This window comes from Eufriesea mexicana, unplaced genomic scaffold (assembly GCF_001483705.2).
Source record: "Eufriesea mexicana isolate 0111107269 unplaced genomic scaffold, ASM148370v2 scaffold2917, whole genome shotgun sequence".
NCBI lineage: Eukaryota > Metazoa > Arthropoda > Insecta > Hymenoptera > Apidae > Eufriesea > Eufriesea mexicana.
The window spans coordinates 574,315-594,238 of record NW_016910954.1 but is presented as its reverse complement, the minus strand read 5'-3'; the positions used below and the strand labels follow the sequence as shown (position 1 = coordinate 594,238).

At 51.7% G+C, this 19,924-nt stretch overlaps 1 protein-coding gene across 6 annotated transcripts in view; it reads right to left on the bottom strand.

Moving 5' to 3' along the window:
• Positions 1-19,924, bottom strand: part of sowah (ankyrin repeat domain family member sosondowah) — a 168,900-nt gene that overhangs the window by 74,854 nt on the left and 74,122 nt on the right. The window lies entirely within an intron of this gene.

Here is a 19,924-nt window from a genome sequence, read left to right as displayed (position 1 = left end):
AAAGAGAGAAAGAGAGGGGTCGGGGTAAGAAACAGGCGAACGTTGCTCGAAATTCGAGCGGTGGTGGTCGCGAACCGTTTAATTTTCAATTTCGCGGCTGGATCTCGCCTGCTCCGGTGCCCCCCCTCGATTCTCCGTCGACCCGCTTTCCGACCGTTCGTTCCTTATTATCGTCGGTGAAACGCGACCGATTAGGTTCGACCGGCGGCTCGTCAGCCAAGTGAGTACACGATCGGCGAAACGACCGGGAGAGAGCTGCGGCGGTGGGCGAAGGGGTAAGAGAGGACGAGGGGCGTTTATGCGAGGAATAATAATTGGATTGTAATCGTGGACGGGACGGAAGCACCGCTTTTCTGCCCCCGTGCTACGTGCATAATGACCGCGCGCCAGTTTCAAAGTATAAAGACGTTCAGTCCCCGTCGACAATTTGTTATGCATACCTCGCATGGACGAAAATTGCGTTTAATTCGCCGCTGCTTACGCGTTCCGTCCATTCCCGCCACTCGCAGACGGCCAGATCGGCCGATGGGGCCCGGAGAGCGGGGCCCGCAGAGGGAAGGGAGGCGGCAGACGTGGAGGGGGAGAGAGACGCGGAGGCAGCGAGGAGGCCGCATAAATGTAGATGTTCCATTTAAAAAGCCATTTTCGCGTGTTTAGCATAATACGTAATCGCGCGAATCGGTCGGTCGTCGAATTATTCGCGATCCCGTGAGTGGCGCGGCCGCAGCGCGTCCACCGAGTCGTTAACCATCTCCAACGACCCTCTCTCGTCGGCGAAAAAAGCCTTGTTCGGGATCGGTTCTGATCGCGTTCCCAGAACAATTTATATACCCATCGAGAACCAGCTCGCGCCAAGAATATGATCGATCTCCCCCTCGCCACCCCCTGCCACCCCACGACCATCGATCTTTCGTAAATTATTAAGCCCAGCCGTATAGCCAGTGATAGGCTAAACCGTGTTCCACGGGATACCGAACACGAGAATTTTATGGCGACACTGGTATCGCAGAAATAATTATGCAAAATTCCTTGTAAACCCTTCTAATAATCGATCGCGCGCCAATCACCGGCCCACGGAATTTGCGTTATCCGCTTGTTATCGTTCCGCTGAAACGATTTCCCCGTTTCGGCCCCGTTCCGACTGCCGCCATCTTGCGCGTCCTCGCGTACCCGCCGATATACATACGCGCGCGAGATCGATCGTTACTCGGTCCCCCGACGAGACTCGTGTTCTCCAGAAGGGAACCAGGCCTCGCTACGAGCAACTCGACGCGGGAGGCGACGATTCCCCGAAAACACGGTTCGCAAATCCAACCTACGCGAGAGGACGCGGCAGCCAACTCGTCCCGGCCGGAGATCCGTTTGTTTATAAACCCTCAAAATGTTCTGCGGCCGTGCGTTTTCGGTGACACCGAGTCCCGTGAACGAGGAAACGAGCTGCGGTTTCCCGACTCGGCCACGTCCACAGCGACTCCTGTTCCGTTTAAATATTCCATCGCGGAACCGGTACCAGCACCCAGGATCCCGTTTCCGCGCGTTTCAATCCGCGCGCTGGTAAACGTCCGCGTAATTCGTAACGGCCCTCGCCGTTCCAATCCCCTTACTCTTCCCCCGACAGTTTTACCGCTTTTCGACAATTCCGTTCGCCCGAGGGGGGGAAAAAAATCGCCTCCTCGTTCGCCACGGAATCCTCCACCGAGCACCCGTGAATTTTATTACCCCAACCGGTACACGCGCCACCCGGCAAGTCCCATCTGGAGTTATTTCGCGCTGCTTGTCCTCGTTGCGGAGCTTTTTTCACCCTACTCCCATTTCCTCCTCTAACGCTGATGATCCTTCAAACGAGCCTTTTTCGCGAAAACAGGGATGCGATTTTTCAAATACGAAGGAAAGACACTCCGTTGTCTCGCGTGTCGACGTGTTCAAAGGGGTACGTTCAGGGGGTATTGGGAAATTTGATATTGATTTAATATCGTCACTAGGTCGATCTTAGTTGACGACGATTAGTGACGAACGGTTCTTTGAGGAAGGTTGTGTCTAGCTGCAAAGTGTTAAGTGGACTGTATTTTAGTAGAACTCTCTTCGTGACTGTTCAGTCGGTGGTTTTATAAGCTTCCCTGGTCTGCTGATCGGTCGCGAATAATATTGAGGGTGCGTGCTAGCTCCAGCGTCTTTCGGTGGTGGTGGTTGTTTAAACAATCCGGGTCCTTATGCCTGTCGTCTTAAGGGTGATATATCGTAGCCTCTTACGGTTTATCCATGTGGCGGCTTACGTGACAATGAGTGTATAGAAGTCAAGGGACGCTGACAATAAGGACATAAAACAGTCTTCCACTTGACCTGGGACATTGCGGTCCTAGAGCCGCGACACTGGTACTTGTAAAATTTCAGAGCCTTCGCGTTTAGGTACACAGTCTGTCCTAAACAAAAGGATGAACGGAATACCGGAACGACATTTCAAGGATTAACAGAAAAGTCAGTGGATAATCGAGTTATTCTATCGACGCGGTTGCTCGAGTTGTTTAACACTAGGTTCACGGACGCTGTCTGTATACCTATTCCTGAGGTCACCTGTCAAGTTGACAGGTAAAGGAAACCACGTGCCTCTTTTCTAACGATTAGTTTAATTTAAAAACAATTACAATATTAACAATCTTTATATAAGTTAACTGAATCTGTTACCGTCGTATAATTGCAGCAATCCTTCCGTCAAATTCACGGGTTCCGTAAATCTAGTGCTAATCCAAGTGACACGTGTAGCTCGGACTCGGCACCTCACCTGCGATTTCGAGTAACGTATAAAAGAATTCGAACGAATGAAATAAATTAGTTATCGCTTCAAATCGTGAAGGACTGGAAATTCGGAAATTTTTATTCTTGTCCCTACCTAATGAGAAACGCGAAGGGGATAAAGCGTGCACGCGAGGTTGTTAACGGTACCCTGGAATTCCAGCGCGCCATCTTAGTCTGGGAAATATCATTAAGAGGCTTGAAATTTGCTATCCGAAGCTGCCACTGCATCGGGTTGCATACGAGTAATTAACGGTACCTTGTGCGTCGATCCTGGAGAAAAACAAGTGCCATTGCGCCACTTGCGGGAACTTTTCGATAATCCCTTTCCAGTGACCCCCCCGCTGTCGACCGGTTAGGTAAATACTCGTTAACCTGTTTAACCTACATAGCGCGCAAAGTATGCATTTTTCTAACGCCAGTGACAGGCTTCTCGGACAGAACCAATCATGCCAGCCTCCGCGTCTCGGGCCCCGTGGCACGCTCGTTTCGCGGAGGGATTACACGAGGCTGTGCAACGTTCCGACGTGATTAAAACTCCGCGGCAACCCGTCAGTCAAACCTCGAACGACGAACTAGCAGCTTCACGCGAACTGCCAGAACCGGATGCCGTGGATCGCCCGCAACGAGAGCGTTTGCACGACTTTATAAAGGGCGGCGGTTGGCGCGAAACGGGGAGACAGAGGGGTGAGCCGGGCAGGTGAGGAAGGCAAAAGCGGTTGGCCGCAAGATCGGGCCGGCTCCCAGCGGAATTTTAACTTTTAATAATAAAGCGAGGGAGTCTCGAGTTGTTGGGTTATGATAGAGGGGGCCAGGAGGGGCCAGGAGGAGCCACTGAGGCGAATTAAAGGCGGTAGGAAGCTCCGGTTGTCCTCGTCCCTCCTGGCCAGGGCAAACCGCAGCACAGGCACCGCCGACACCGCGTAATTGGCCGGCTCTCACTTGCCGCTCGTCCGATTGATTATTATTTTTCCGCCGCCTGACCCGGCTGACCCCGTCAGCTCCATCCGACGATCATCGCTCGATCTCGTCATTAAGGGGACCCCGAAACCCTTTACGGTGGACAGCCTTTCCTCCGCGTACCAATTATTATCGAATTACTCCGCGGGAACGGTCCAACGATCTCGATATCGACGGACAGAGTTGACTGAGGATGACAGTAGACAGCCTACTCTCACGGGAATGAATTTCATCCGAGATACCGTGCCACGTAGTGGACCAGTTTCAGAGTATGGAAACTCGAGGTGTTTCGCGAAACGATCACGATTTATAGGAGAAATACGGTGTGTCAGGCGGGACCGATCGGTTCCCGACATGCAAATGTCAGCGGGAGAGGGCTAGCCGAAAGTTCGAGCGGCGTGCAGCTCGAGAGAAATCTCTCACGCGCGTTACATACTTGCACATAAAAGAACTTATTCGCCGGTCGGCCGGTGGCTGGCTATTATCTTTATACACCTCGACCCAGCTGACCTTAATGCACACCGATCGCTGCCGCTCCTCGGATCATGTTATTAAACCGCTTGATCTCATGGACAAAGGTTGTGCCCGACGTGGGTAATCGGGAGGTCTGGCGGGAACCGTGGATCCCGCTCTCACGCGACACGCTAATAATTCCACCAAAAAGCTCCTTCGCGCTAATTAATATCCTTTTCTTGCGATCCCGGCCATCCTCGAGGATCGGCGGGATCGGTAATCGTGAGAGGGCAGTGGAATGAAAGGCAAAAGGAAGGCTCGTGAATACGCTAATCGGACGAAAGCTCGCAGGCAGAAGTGGCAATAGCCAAGGAAGCGGTCGTAAACGGCACGCCTCCTGTTTTTCACGCCACCGAGCGCAGGATAATTCGATTCACGTGGGAGGACTCGAGTAACGAGCCGAGCCAACCTCGCTAAAACCTGCTCGTAGGAGGAACACGAGCAAAGGTGTAAATAAAAAGTCAACGGGACGAGAACGCGGGATTTCAGTCCGCGCGGAACTTCCGCTTTCCTGCTGGCGCCCAATGATAATTGCCATTTCTGCCGGCGTTAACGCGCCGACTACACGCGTCCCTCCGCGGACTTTGTTGTCAGAGTCGAGGAGTTTTAGGAATATTTGAAATTTCGGTAAAGGTTACGCCTTCTTTCCGGAATAAATTCTAGAAATTTTGCTTCTGGAATAACACCAATTCGACTATGTAACGTGCAACAATAAAAATTATTACCGGAGGAATATGGATGCCAAGCATCGAGAAACGTGTGAAACAGGATTAGGACGTTAAACATACCATTTCCTTCCTTTTATAAAAATTTTCAAATTTCCAAAAATTCATAGAACATCGTGGATATAGATTCACTACTCTGAGGTAATTTTTACAGGAATCGTGACGAGTTCGACTACACGTGTTCTTCCGTGGACTTTGTTCCCCGAGTCGAGGAGTTCCAGGAATATTTGAAATTTCTCCTTCTTTCTGAAATAGATTCCAGAAATTTTGTTTCTCGAATGATACCAATTCGATTCCGTAACGTGCAAGAATAAAAATTATTACCGGAGGAATATTGATGCCAAGCATCGAAAAATACGTGAAATAGACTTAGGTTGTCCCTTTCCTTCCTTTCTTAAAAATTTTCAAATTTCCAAAAATTCATGGAACATCGTGGATATCGATTCTAACTCCTATGGGATAATTTTTACAGAAATCGTGACGAGCTCGACTACACGTGTCCCTCCGCGGACTTTGTTCCCCGAGTCGAGGAGTTCTAAGAATATTTGAAATTTCGATAAAGGTTACTCCTTCTTTCCAGAATAAATTCCAGAAATTTTGCATCTCGAATAATATTTATCCGACCCCGTAACCGTGCAACAATAAAAATTATTATCGAACGAATATAGATACCAAGCATCGAAAATCGTGCAAAACGGACTTAGGAAATTAGACATACCTCTTCCTTGCTTTCCTAAAAATTTTCAAATTTCAAAATTTAAATTTCTAAAAATTTATGGATCATCGTGTACATCGATTCACTCCTGTTGGGTAATTTTTACGAGCATTGTGACGAGCTGAACATCGAACTCTGACATTAGGAGTCGAAGGAACCTTTGCAGCGATTTACCCGGAAGCATATGGCGAATAAGCAAACGTAGATCGATATCGATGCCCGATAAGCGAGATTCTATCGCGTGGATCTAGCGCGAGGACGTGCTCTTCGTGAACCGACTCTAGGCACGGCCGTTTAAAGTAAATTATTCCAAATAAATGAGCGTATCCCTCGAGTGTCTACATCCCGGAGACATTCGTTTACTCTTAATTAATGATCCGCCGGCAAGACGGCAGGATTAATTGCGCGCAATCAGATCGCGGTAATTAATTACTTCGTGTGTTCGGGGCCACTTTATTTCGCGTTCAACGATGGAAGCGCGGAACTGAAATTGCACGAGCAGCAACAGCAACGGCAGCTGCATCGGTGGCCGGCTGAAAATATTCAAGGTAACGTACGCGCGTGCAACGAGTCGTGGACCTGCTGCTGCAGCTTCTGCTGCCGTTCCGTTCGACGAAGAGTCGATTAATCGGCCTGGCTGGGGGCAACGAGAGATCGTTCCTCCTTCGATCGGCTGCCCTCGTTAACCGGTTACGGACAAATGCAGATAGAGACGCTACAAATTACAATAGTGTCGGTGTAATTGATCGAATCACGGCGAAACCGGGGATTACGGCGATCAGTCGGATCATTCCAACGCCGTTCTCCGCGTATTTCGACCCCCCGCCAATTTCCTTCGTACCCCAAAACTTTGAATTTCTAAAGAACACTGTCTTATCTTTTTCGCAGCGCGTGTCATCCTTCGAGAAAGCCTGATCTAGGTAATGCAACGTAGAGAAGTAGGAACATTTGGTAGAGGGAAATTTTATTTTCCCTGCTTCTTATATCACGCGATGAAATAGAGCTTCTCTTGAAACAAACGCGATAAAAGCTTGGAAGCAATGCGGCAGATAATAACGTCGGGCTGTATTCAGTGGTTAGACGAAGGGCTCGCAAAGATGCTTTATGACACGCGAGAGTCCCAAGGAGAAGAAGGTCGAAAGGTCTTTACGAGATACTCCGAGAAGACCGTCTTACCCTATTCCGAGTCCCGGGCTAACTCACTCGCTACGTCTTTCTCATATCCTCGAGCTTACACAGCTTCTGTCAGCGGTGTTTATGTCGGGGCCCGATAATATTTCCGAAGTAAACGAAACGTGGGTAGAGAGGGAAAATTCTCGATGGAATTTTTGCAAATATCTATTACACTCTCGAAATCCAAAGACACCGGTATCTGCGATCTCTCGGAGGCCGATACGAAATGTCAGGTGAACAGGTCGCGAGAGCAACGACGCGAACGCGGTCTGCTCGTTATTTCCGACCTCCTATCCGCGTGATAGGCTTCCACGTGGTCGTTACACCACAGAGAGAGAAAGAGAGAAGGAGAGAGAGGGAGGGAGCGAGAGACGCTATTAAGATAGCGGTTCGCGGCCATTAATAAAAGTAATCTAACGAATCGCGGAGAAGCGGAGGAAAGGTTAAGCTATCGAACAGCTAGCGGTGCCACCCTGCGGACTGTTCGAAGCTGAAAGGCGAAATAGAGTCCACTGCCGGCGTAGATTATGTCCGACGAAAGGGGTGTGATGAACGATCGCTTCGACTCGGCGAATCTTATCGGTGGTCGTCGAGATAGCGCGTCGGCTCGCGCCTCGCCGAGGTCACAGGTCAAGCAAGCACACGCCCACGCGTGGCCAAGGAGGGCCGTGTGAACCGCGATGGAATGGCGAGGGAGGGTGTCCGGGGGGAACCCCGTTCCAGCTGGACTGGCTTTTCGCAACGGGGATATAATTAACTGTTACACGGAAAAGCCGTGAATGGGGTGCCGGATGGAAAATCGCGTCGCGATCCAGGCTAACGTATGCGCTACGTGTCCCTTATTAGAGGCGCGTTTCGACTTCGCGTGGGTAAGAAGAAAATGGCTGGCACGTAATTACGTCTTCAATTATGCCGGCCGGCTGCTATAATAGCGCGCGATTCCTATCGGCACACGGCTTTCTAAACGAAGTGTTCCCTGCCGCAATCAATCCGCTGATTGCTTGGGAGTGAGAGACGGAGAGACACAGCACCGCAACCGGCAAAGTCGAATATCTCACGCTTTCGTCCGTAATGGCGCCGCCCTATCGTGCATGTCCGATCGACACTCGCGGTTTCTGCGAATAATTCCGGTACACAGTGTTTCTTTCCTCCCTCTCTCTCTCTCTCTCTGTCTCGTAACCGGGTTATTCCGCGTCTCGAGATATACCGGAACGACGCGTGTACGTAGATACGAAGACCGGTAAGAACGGCGGCGAGGCGGAGAGAGAGAACGGGAGCCGGCAACAAAGTTGATATCACGGGCGAGAGTTAATTATTCCCAGCAAATCAGCGATTCGTTCCCGCGGCCGGCCCGCCTTCGTAGATCAATTGGGCACGCTGATATTCCCGGTCGTTTCATCGACGAGGGGGTCCCGTGCCGCATCGGCGAGCCGGGTCGAGCCGAGCCGAGCGTAACCGACACGTTTCACCGGCGAACGAACCAAAAACACGTTCCTTTGTGCGGATACAATTGGGTGACCGGCCACCCCCGGCGGAATAATTTCAGTTTCGCCGGTCGAACGAACGAGTGCACCGTTCTCTCCCCGCGTCGCCCGACCCCCGCGCCACCTATCCTCACCTCGAGCCGAACGCCACCCCCGGTACCTCCCCACTATATCCGCCGTGCGTGCCCGTGGGCGGATCCTGGATGGACCTAATAAATTGTTTGTTGTAATTAAACGAGTTCGTGTAGGGCGTTTTAGGCGAAAGAGGAGGCGAACCGGGGGGTTGCAGGCGCGCGGGAGAGGGGGTGCAGCGGGCGAGCGCACACGAACTCTATATATAAAGGAATAAAGATGAACGGCCTATGGATGGGCCGCTATCTGCGCCGCTGGAACAGAAACACGCTCGTGCCGCGACAGCCCCTGACAAATGACGGCCCGAGCGGGGCTATTGCCGCCGCCCTAGCAACCCCTCCTCGGCTATCAGCAACCCCTCTCCTCTCTCCCGACCTCCTCTCCTCTTTCTCGCCGCCGCGCTTCGCAATCCTCCTCTCACTCTCTCTCTCTCTCTCTCTCTCTCTCTCTCTCTCTCCCCCTTACTCGTTCCTGTTGCGCGGCGTATAGCGCCGGCAAGCCACCCCCGAATCACCGGGCGCCCCCCCAGGACCATGATTAAACAGGGGGGAAAACGAAATTGAGCGGCGAATATTCCGTGGCGCGCGCGCCACCCCGATAAACTCTCGATTGGCTGCGAGAGGCCGCGTCGCTTCATCCCCTACGCATCCGCGCCCCTGGTGAACGCCAGAAGAGGGACCGCGAGAAAGGCTGCGGTCTGCCGGGGCAAAAGGGCTCCAAGAGGTGGCCCGCAGGAGCGCTTAGGGTGGATTCGTTGAAAGAAAGGTTCGGAAGATCTCACTCGAAGGTGACGAAATCCGTCACGGGCCTCGAGCGTATTTACAACGACAGGGGTTAACTCCAGCAGAGGCCTGGCAAATTACGGAATACAATCGGTACCTCCGATCCTCGACGAAAATCGATACGTTCCAATGCGAGGTGTTTCACTAACGAGTGACTTTCTTTCGTTCCACCCTCTAAGGGTGAACATGCTCGCGTTTACAATCAAATAATTTTACATTCGAATCGACGAATTATCGGAATTATCCAAAAGAGGAGAGGTACCACTCGTTACGTTCTTCCAAATAATTTCCACGAAGCCTGTATCCATCGGAGAAACAAATCCCCCGACCTTTTTCTCGCGGAAAATTCGCGAAGAGGCGGACGTAGCGGAATATCCCGGGCGAGCATTCCGCAGGGCACGGTTCTATTCGATTTGCAATTCGAATCGGTCGCACTGGCGTAACGGTGAAGAGAAGAAGCGAGCGTGTGTTCGTCGGCAGGCAGCGTGTGTTCGAGAAGCACGGGCAGAGCCGGCAAGCGGAAGAAAGAGCGTGACAAAGGGTAGAGAAAGGAGGACGGAGAGGCGGGAAGACGAATCGAGAGTCGTCGACGTTTGCAGCGTGGCTCCGGGGGGTGAAAACGCAATCTCCGGCAAGCGTCTATCACGGATATACGAGCAAATTGATTTCGCTTGGCGGAGCCGGCATCGGGGAGCGGATCGTGTCGTCTAATCGCGGTTTCCGTCTGATTATTCCTGGATCCGTCGCGACGCAGCGTCTAGCGTTGACGAGAGTGGATCGAAACGACGCGACGAAAAAAATAAAACGCGGTATATCGACTGGCCCATGGAGGAAGGGGTGGAAGTGATTTTCGCCGCTTCCATCGTGACCCTTTTACAACTGACACTGCGAACGGTCCGCGCGAGGGTGACGGCGAAGCAGCGGCGAAACAGAGATGGATTTATTCGAGCCGACAGGGGGTGGCGGGGGGCGGAGGGGTGGGAATCGCGGGTCGAGTGGAATGAGAGGAAAAGAGGCAGAACGCGCGACGGCCGATGGATTTGACAGAAAGCTTTACAAAGCGCTGTCGCGCTATTTTGTATTTTATTTTCGAGCGGCACGCGGATTGGACACGGACGTTAACAGCACTCGTTGTAATGCTTTATAATGCCCCGTATATGCCTCTCTCCCGCTGCCGCTCTCTCTTCCACCCTGGCCGTCTCTTCGCTCGACGCTGGGTCCGCGTCGCTGGATAACACGGAAAGGGGGGCAGCAGGCGCGCACCGTCCGTCGGATTTTTCGCGATAAAATATGAGGATGGCTCTGAAGCTAGAGAGAAACAGACTATGAGCGTTTTCCAAACGCAAATCCGTCGTTTGGGGCTCGTTCCGAATTCTTCGGAAGATTTAGACGGGGACGACTTTGTTGGGGCCCTGGGACCGCGATGTCCTAGGTTAAGCGGATGACTGTTTATATCCCTATTGCCAACGGCTCTTGATTTGTATACACTCGTCGTCACTTGGGCACTACTTGGGTGAGACTTAGCAAGAACCAATATATCACCCTTAAGACGATAGGCATAAGGACCCAAATTATTTAAACTTCCACCACCACGGAAGGACGTCGAAGCTATCACACACCCCCGATATTATTCACTGCCGATGGGAAGACACACACCCACCACTTACATTTCACACCAATTAATCGATAGATAGACAAAATTTATAAAACCATCGAGACAGTAGTCACGAGAGAGTTCTCCTGAAAATCTCACGAAAACAGGACAAGCATCACGATCAGACTGTCAACCAAGACCTACCACGATTAACTTAGTACGAGAGATGGTAACACATTATAACTCAACCCTAACCGGATCTAGCTCTATTAATTTAGAGTAGACCGCATCCCAGGAACATCGTCGCATCTGCGTAAACGGGCCTTACAACAGAGTTGCAAGACAGTGTTCGGGACGCAACAGACTCATTACGTACTTACTTAGCACATTGCATACGGCATTCTTTTGGGTCCGTACTCTTTTGAGCGATCCAGAAACGCTTTATACGATGCACATATGCACCTTTTTAATTCGGATTTGGTATTACATTCACGTAAGGTATTACAATAAGAATACGCGAGATTATTCGTTACCCTGTTAACGTTACAAGAAGATCTATTTTTAATTCCTTAAATTATCAATTGAGTGAAAGAAACCTGAACACGAGATATCTCGTCACCCGTATGCAATATGTTAACACTATGCCGTCCGCAAGTCTAACGAGATTCTTTTGTTTGGCCCTGGTAGGACTGAGTCAGATCATTCCAAAGCGGTTTTTCGAGGTCCTCGTGAAGTTTCGCTAATCTCATCATCAGTTCACACGAGTCCTCAATCCTGTCTCTCTATTTTCTCGAAATTTCGAGGATATATAGTCAAACCTGTTTTCGACCTGTGTTCCAAACGAGTCATTTGCCCGTTTCGTGCATGACACCAACGTGATGCCACAGGACGGCACAGCGTTAGGATCGCGAGCATAGAACTGTTGCTTGGTTGCGAGAAATAGCGAGTACATTCCTCGGTATGTTCCCGAAGCGGAATCCTCGGACGTCGAGGAGCGTTTAACCCCCTCGTCGCGACAGATGTACCTACTCCGAGAGATCTCATAACACGACACGGTGGATAACCGATAAAGTCGCGCAGCGTACGACATCCACTGCGCTGCTAGAATCACTCGTGGAACACGAGTCACCTTGATACCTGTCCGCTCCTTCCATCAATCTTCCACTCCGATTTTAATAGCGGCCTTCGATCTCCACTCGCAACCTTCTCCGCCTATGATCATCCGGCACCTAGAGAGAGAGAGAGAGAGAGGGAGAGAGAAAGAGAGAGAAGGAGAAGGAGGCATAATGGGCCACCATTTGGCCCCGCGCGGGCGCACACGCGCGCATTATTGCGCGGGCTTCTCGGCGGCGCGCGTGAGCACGAGAGCGAGCGGGCGAGCGAGCGGTACGGCGCATCTTTTATTCATCCGACAGAGTGGAGCCTTAATTTGAATTGAATAGGATTTATAAATTATTTCAAATTATAGTTGCGACGCATGACCGGTACGGAGACCTGGAGCAGCTACCGGCTGGCTGCCGCGAGTGGCCGACGACAACGACGACGCTGCGCCGGTGGCGACGACTCCTGACGACGCCGACGAGCACCACGACAAACGCTGCTCCCGGCAGTCGTTTCTTCCTTCCCTCTCTCTCTCTCTCTCTCTCTTGCTCCTTCTTCCTCTCTTTCTCTCTACTCCGCAGATTTCACCGTGGTTCGGGCAGGTGCAGAGCCCTGCTCTACTCGGCCACTTGGCTCCTCGAACCGAGAAAGAGGGCGTATCGCGAGAGACGAGCGCGAGACGGATAAGACGGATAGATAGACGGAGGGAGGAATAGAGAGAGAAAGAGAGAAACGGAGGACCAGGGACGACGGTCGCGAACCCTTTTCTTGCCGCGGCTTTTGCCTCGATTTTCTTACGTAAGCACACAGCACCGGCATCTCGCGCTGGAATTCCAAGTCCCCCGAGCGTCGTTGCGCCGCGGAGTAAGCTGCGCGCCGGGCTCGTGCAGCCAAGAAGAAAAGTATCTCCCAGCTCGGACGTTCGGCTCGCCGCGCCGTCCACCTTCTTCCTCCGCGGACCCCTCCGCGTGTTCAGAGGACCTGGCAGGAACGGATACGAAGCTGGCCGGAAAAAAGGCGCGGGGCGCGAGAAAAAGTTGCATAGGGGCCCGGGATCTCCTGGCCGGCTCGGTTCGACGCATCGATACGCGCGGCGTATCCATCGAGACGAGTCGAGCGTGTAACGAGTTTCGAAACGGGCAAAAACCCCGCCACTTTATTGCTCCCGATAGAAATGTATCGAAACGTCGGTAAGCTGTCGCTATTTGCCAACCGGCCGTCCGATAGCTCTTCCCGCGCCTCCCGGCTACGGAATCGACCGGTCGAGCCTGTGAAACTGCCCGGAGAACTCTCCTGGACCAGCTCTGCCCTGCTCCAAGGTGCAATAAACTTTCCACGACCGCGTAAAAATCCGTGTCCGGGGAATCGTCCGCGATTTCCGCCAACTACCCGTCCCGCGTTTCTTTCTCGGCGGAAGCCGGCCGAGTTTCGCTTCGATTTCAACGGATCGCGATTCGTGGAAGGGAAACGCGACGCGATGTTAGGCCGCACGCCGGTTCGCGGACCGAGCACAGACTGCGGGAACAAAGGGTTCGCGGGAGAGTAACGTACGCCGGAGGACGTACGCGCGAGTCCTGCAGACGAGGACGACTCCGTCGTAAATATGGTAATCCCCGAGTATCAGCGCTACCCGGTGGGTCGGGCACGATAACGACCATTATGCGAATGCTCGACGAAAAGAGAATTAGGGGAATCATTTGTTAGGCGAGCTGTCCGTCGCAGCTGATATAATCCCCGGATGTCGGCGCCGAAAGACACTCCCTGCTGCAGTCCTCCCGCGAGCCAAGATCTAAACGACTTACGATCTAAACCTGTTTCGGCCCTGTATTTTTCCTCGATAATCCACCGATTGATTTAACCCTTTGCACTCCGCAGGCGCCTCTCAGTTTAATCAGATTCTAGAGATCGATGTTAATTAATATGTGAAATTTACGAGTACTCAACGATGCGTGCAATATCGAAGCAAAATAATTCTGTGCTAGCAAGATATTCACAGACGCGTGTGCCAGAACTGTGTAGTGTTTCTGCGACAAAAGCATCACGACGTGCGTGACACGATTTTCTAACGCGAGTGGTTAAATTGCACACGATTTCTTATTTACGGCTTTAAAAAAATCGTCCACCTTATGGCAGAAAGTCTTCGAATTACTAGTTTCCTATAAAAATGAAAAAATCGCCGAGGGCAAGGGGTTAACACGTTCAACCCCGCGCCGATATCGCTGTCCCCTCCGATGTTACGAGAAAAGTTCGACGCTATTCGTACGCGAGACAGCTAGAAATTTGATTAAAAAAGTCGTCACGTTTTGTAATACACGTCAAAAAACCGAACCATATTTTTGTTTAAAGCGTTTCGATAAATATCATTGAAATTACTGCATTTATTTTTTGACTTTGATACCGTTGATCACTTTTGTACCCACGCTGGGACCAACGTGTTAACCAGACGATTTCCGCGATTTAGGTGTTATAATATTTGCGCAAATTTTAATTTGGTCTGAGATTCTTTATTCTCGTAGTTACCGAAAACGCGTAGTCATTTTTGGCAAATTTAAAATTAATTCTAGGCGATTATTCGCGATTATCGTCACACGGCTACAATTTTTACAACATCCACGCGAGTTATTACCAAAAGTGAAGCTGCCTCTAAGAGAACGGGCGCGAAGAAGACTCGAGCTTGAAAGCAAGAGCGACTGCGCGATCTAAAAACGTGGATCGCCAACTGCTCGGCGATATCCAGCCAGCCACAACCCAAATATGAACCCCAAAAGAAACGCGACTGGCGGAGAGAGCTCGGTCGACCAAAGTCGAGCAAACGATTATGTCTATCGGGGACAGAAGTAGGTGTCCATATATCTGTCATCGGCCGGTTCGTTGATGTCGTATTCACCGGGCTAGGAGCTCGCGAGGAAGAAACACGGGTTTTGCGTGAGCCGGGACGTTGACCAGGTCAGGTTTTATTCCCACGGGATCGGAAACGTGCTGCTTGGACGTGGCCCGTTCCCTCGGCCCTCTTCTTCCCGTCGGTCTCCCAGCGCGAGGCGCGGGCAAAAACCGCGAGCGATCGCGTTATGAATTACAGATTGGCCAATGCGTAAGTACGTATCGGGCCGTGGCACCGCGGGTAACGCATACCTGGGCCCGCAACGAGGCTGCGGGCCAAGGAGAGACACGCGGAGACGCGGCAGAGAGGGCGAGGAGAGGAGAGAAACGACGGAGCGAGCACAGCAGCAGGTTGCAGGTCGCTCGAAGGGGTGAAAGAACGGCCGCTGTCGAGCTTCGTACTCTGGCCTGTCGTCTTCGTCCTCGAAGAAGGAGCCTCTCGGCCCGGCGGAGGATAAGCAGGGGGGCGAAAGAACGAGAGAGAGAGAGAGAGAGAGAGGTAAAAGTACGACTCGCGAGGAGAAAGAGGAGAAAAGAAGAGAGAAAGAGAGAGCAAGGGAGACGTAAGAACTGCAGCGTGTATACGTATAAATATATACGTGTATATACGCGCTCTCCGGGATACGTCACCCGATTAATTTGTTGTTAGCAAACAGGTTGGCAAACTGCGAGCGGATGCTGGCTCGAGCAAATAAAGGAGCCTCCATTTATTAAGCCGGCAATAAAATAGCGCTCCTCTGCTCTTCGTTTCGCCGTCTCCTTTCTTCCCTCTTCGACTCTGCGGCCCCGGCGTCCGTGGGTGGAACGGCGGCGAACGAAGGAGGAAGGGATGCCGCCGCGGCTCCGTCCGACAGAGACAGAGAGAGGGGAACACGTTGGGGGACACGGCTGATTTATGCGAAAATCGGGGGACTCTCTCAGCCAGGATCCACGGACCCGAGCTACACTGCGTGGAAGTAATGCCCTGCTACACACGCCGGCGAATCGGGTTAATCCACCCCAAACTGCGTGCAGAGCAACGGAGAAAGGGATAGGTGGTAGCAGCCGCAAGAGGAAGTATCTCGACGACGACGACGACGACGTCGACGACGCCCAAAATCGTCTAGACTCTAGACTCTCTCTTCCTCTCTCTCCCTCTCTCTGTCCCTTTCTCTCGGTGTGTACCGGAATGGCCATAAATAGGACGATTAGCCAGCTGATTTGTTGCCCCCTTCGTCGAGTCCATCGTCACCCAATTTGGACTCGCATGCCGGATCTCGGAGGAGGCCGGCGATCGGGAAACTCGATAAACGCCCGATTCCACGAAACCAACGGAATAATATCCTCGTTCGCTTTAATTATGCGAACGCGATCCAGCCGAAATCCGCGTCTAGGCGACAGGTTTATCGACCGGCCTGATCGATCGTCGGTGCCCGATCGTAATCTTGGAACGTCGCGTTACTTCTGCCGGAATGCTCGAGCGTAATTCGTGAACGGGATCCCGTGAAATTCACCGGCCAAGCTTATCTACCGAGCACGATACATCACACGATTATGTAGCACTCATAACGCGCCGCGGAAGATACATCTACGATTAATCTACCCCTGCGAGCGCGCGCTAGCAGTCGACGCGCCGATGAACAGGTCGCGATCCATACCGGCCAGCAACCGGTGCTGGTCGTTGGAAAAAAGGACGCAAAAATAGGCCTGCTTACGTTGTTCTCGCGGTAATAATTAGTTCCACGATATTACCGCTCGCATTATCCGACACGTGTTACGAAACTTGGAACACCTCTACCCGTCTCGGCTCGGTTCAACGCTCGATTTACGAGACAAACGCGGGGGGGAAAGAAAGGGAAAGTGGGAAAGAGGAGAAAAAGGGAAAAAAGGAAGGAAAGAAAGGGAAAAGGCAAGGTATTCAGAACGCGATCGCGACAGTGACAAATATCCCGGTGGATGCGAGCGGCGATTCGTATTTCAAGCAGTGGTTATCTATCCGCTTCGAAGGGGGCAGACGCGATGCGGGCGCAAGACGAACGATCGCGGCCGTGGCCGGAAAAGCGGCGTTACCTGGCGTGATTCGTGGCGACGGCGCGGAATAACGAGGCCGTGGCTGAACCCAGGGAGGAGGCGAGTGGTATAATACGCGTTCCGTCGGGTTTCACCGGCCACCGCGGCCCCGGGTTCCAGCTACGGGGGCGCACCATGGAAACGACGCGGCCGGGTCCCATGCTGCGCTAGGAAGCATATATCCTCCGCTATCTAAATAATTATCGCGGCCATTACCATCACGTGGCGTTGTCCGGTGGAACCAACGACGCGACGTTGCGCCCCACGCCGTAACGCCACCGACGGAATATTACGTATAGACCCTGCGTCCTCTCCTCCGCAGGCCAGAGGACACGCGTGTGCGTGGAACACAGTGTGTTCCAGAAGAACGGGCTACCGTGTGTGCAACGCCGGATGACCTACCTTGCGGTTCTCTCGTTTCACTCTCTCTCTCTCTCTCTTTCTCTCTACCCGTTTCCCCGCGTATATTCGTCTCTTTCCGTCTCGCCAGGCAGACAGCCGTGAGGGGAAAACGAATTGGCCGTTTCGATCCCGTGGCTCCTTGACTTCCAGCCGCGCCAAAGAGACGAATCTCTTCTCCGGAGCGCGCGCGCGCCTTATTGATCGCGCCACTTACGCCGACATGTGTCGCGATACTTATCGTAAGTCGTGTACGCATACCGCGCAACCATGTTCGCCGACCGACCGATGCGTCTCGACTACCGGCAGCCTGAATGAGCCTCCCGGTACGCGAGGCCCATTTTTCCCCTGTACCTCCATCTCCGGAGATTTCGAGATTTCTACCGGTTCTCCTCTTCCGGGGTGGCACACAGCCTTCTCGGGGAGTACAAGCGTGGCTTTTTGTCTGACGAATCGGTGGCAGTTACGGTCGGATGTAGCGCGCGAAAGGATCCTTGTCCTCGAGATTGCTTCGCGGAATAACCCGCGTCGTCTGTCGTGCATTCGTCGTTGCTTCGTACCGTTGCTTCCCGCCATCATCTCGGACGTCGCTCCGTCGAACCACGTAATAATTCTCGCGAAGAAGTGGTCCGAGCGACGGAAGAAACCACGACGGAATTATCACGGGAATAAAGTCCGAATTGGAAGGACGAGGAAAGAAAAGGAATACGAAGCGGTTGGCCGAGGACCCGAGCGCGCGATTACCCCCAAGACGACCGGAGCCGTAAAACAGAGGCACGCCGGTTCCCCATGGAACACGCGGGACACGAATACGACATTAGGGGGTATAGAAAATTCCTGTTCACCGAGAAGGAATATTTAATTCAAAGGTTAGGGAGGGAACGGGAGCGGAGGGCGTCGAGGATCGAGGAGAGGCCTGCGGCGAGCGCGTAAAAGAGAGAACGTCGCTTCTGAAAGTACGAGGAGGCTGCTCCTGGCTCCCTCTCGGCTCGAGGGTAAAGGCACCGCCAATTAGCTCGAAATAATGAACGCATTTCGGCGTCTTTTGTTTTGCTTCCGTTCGCCGCCTAGCTAGCTAACAGAGCGCCCCGAGCGAGAGCGTGGCATTACAATGGAGGAGATTCTGTTCCAGAAATTTACCGCGCGCCGCGGCCACGTCGATCACCACGCGCGAAAATTACGGATATCCGCGTGCCCCGGTGCTCGTAGAATACTCCCCGAGTATTACGGACCTCGACGTTGCATCGTGGAAAGCCCCGACAGCGTGTGTTCCACGCATCTCGAATCGCTCGGATTCTTGCTTCGCGAAGCTCTTGCTCTCGCGATCTCGCGAGTTTAAAATTAGACCAAAAAGTTGCATCGGGGTGGAGGAACTCGGTGATCCTCGTCTACGCGATGGGTACGTTTCCGGTGAGTATCGAGGATCACGGAAGACGTGCAGGAGGCGAAGAGAGTCAACGGCCCTTGACAGTCTGGGGCCCATCGGGAGAGCGTATAAATAGGAGAGTCATCTGCTGACATTCGTCCTTTCGCTCTTAGCTTGGCCAACAGGCTAAACCTGGCACGACGTCTTTGCGCGGTAAACCAAGTTAATCCTTAGATGATCGGGAAATTGTGAAAAATAATTTTCAACCATTTTCAACGCGATAAAGATGTCAGTCGCTATAGGTACTCCGCGTTGCTGAAAGGAAATCATCTGAGAAACTTGTAGGACCGAATCCTCACCAGTCCTCAACCATTCTAACATCGTGGCAGAAGTAGAGTAAAATGTTTCCCTTATTGGTAGAACTGATCCTTTCCTATTAGCTCGCTCATAGAACACCATGTGACAAAGAAAGCGAACGAAGCAACGAGACAAAGCGAGACAGACGCAAGAAATAGATGCAAGAGCGTAGACTCGTCCCAAAAGCATATTAACTTCAGATTCTTCCGATGAACACACGATTATTCGCAATTACCGATTACTAATTAGCATCTTGATTAACTTTTCATTGCATTACGCAGCAAACGTGATGTACTATACGCATACTTTTTATATTTATGTTGTATCGTGTGATTTTTTAAACGGTTATCTAGTATGATGCAATTATATAATTAATTCATCATAAAAAATACATCTTAAATCTTAAATCAATTTTCATAAATGATGTTAATTATTATTACTTTTGTACTTCTTCACTTTATAAATCTTTGAGCTATCGTCGTCTGATTTCTTATCCGACTCACTGCTTTGTATTTCCAATTCTAGGTCCTCAGTTGCGTCTTCCATTATTCCATCTTTCGTCCGATATTCGTGTTCCGGTGTTTCTACGTGTTTACAAAATCCTTTCCAATCATTTGGTGTCGTTTCGTTTATTGCTTGGCGTAGTAGTGCTTTCAATTCATTGTAAGTTAACTCTGAGATAACGTTTCTTTCGCCTATGTTAACGTATCACGTTATCGAACTTGGAGATAGTAGTTTTTGGAGTGTCATAGACTTCTTTTCAGCAACGCAGAGTAAAAGCTACTATAGTCACGTCTATCAGATAGACGCTGTTACAGTGGCGTATACAGTGTTGTATAAAAATCTGACTTCGAGGGAAGAGGTTAAAGGCGCGTTTTCAACTCCCCGAATGCGACCACCCTTG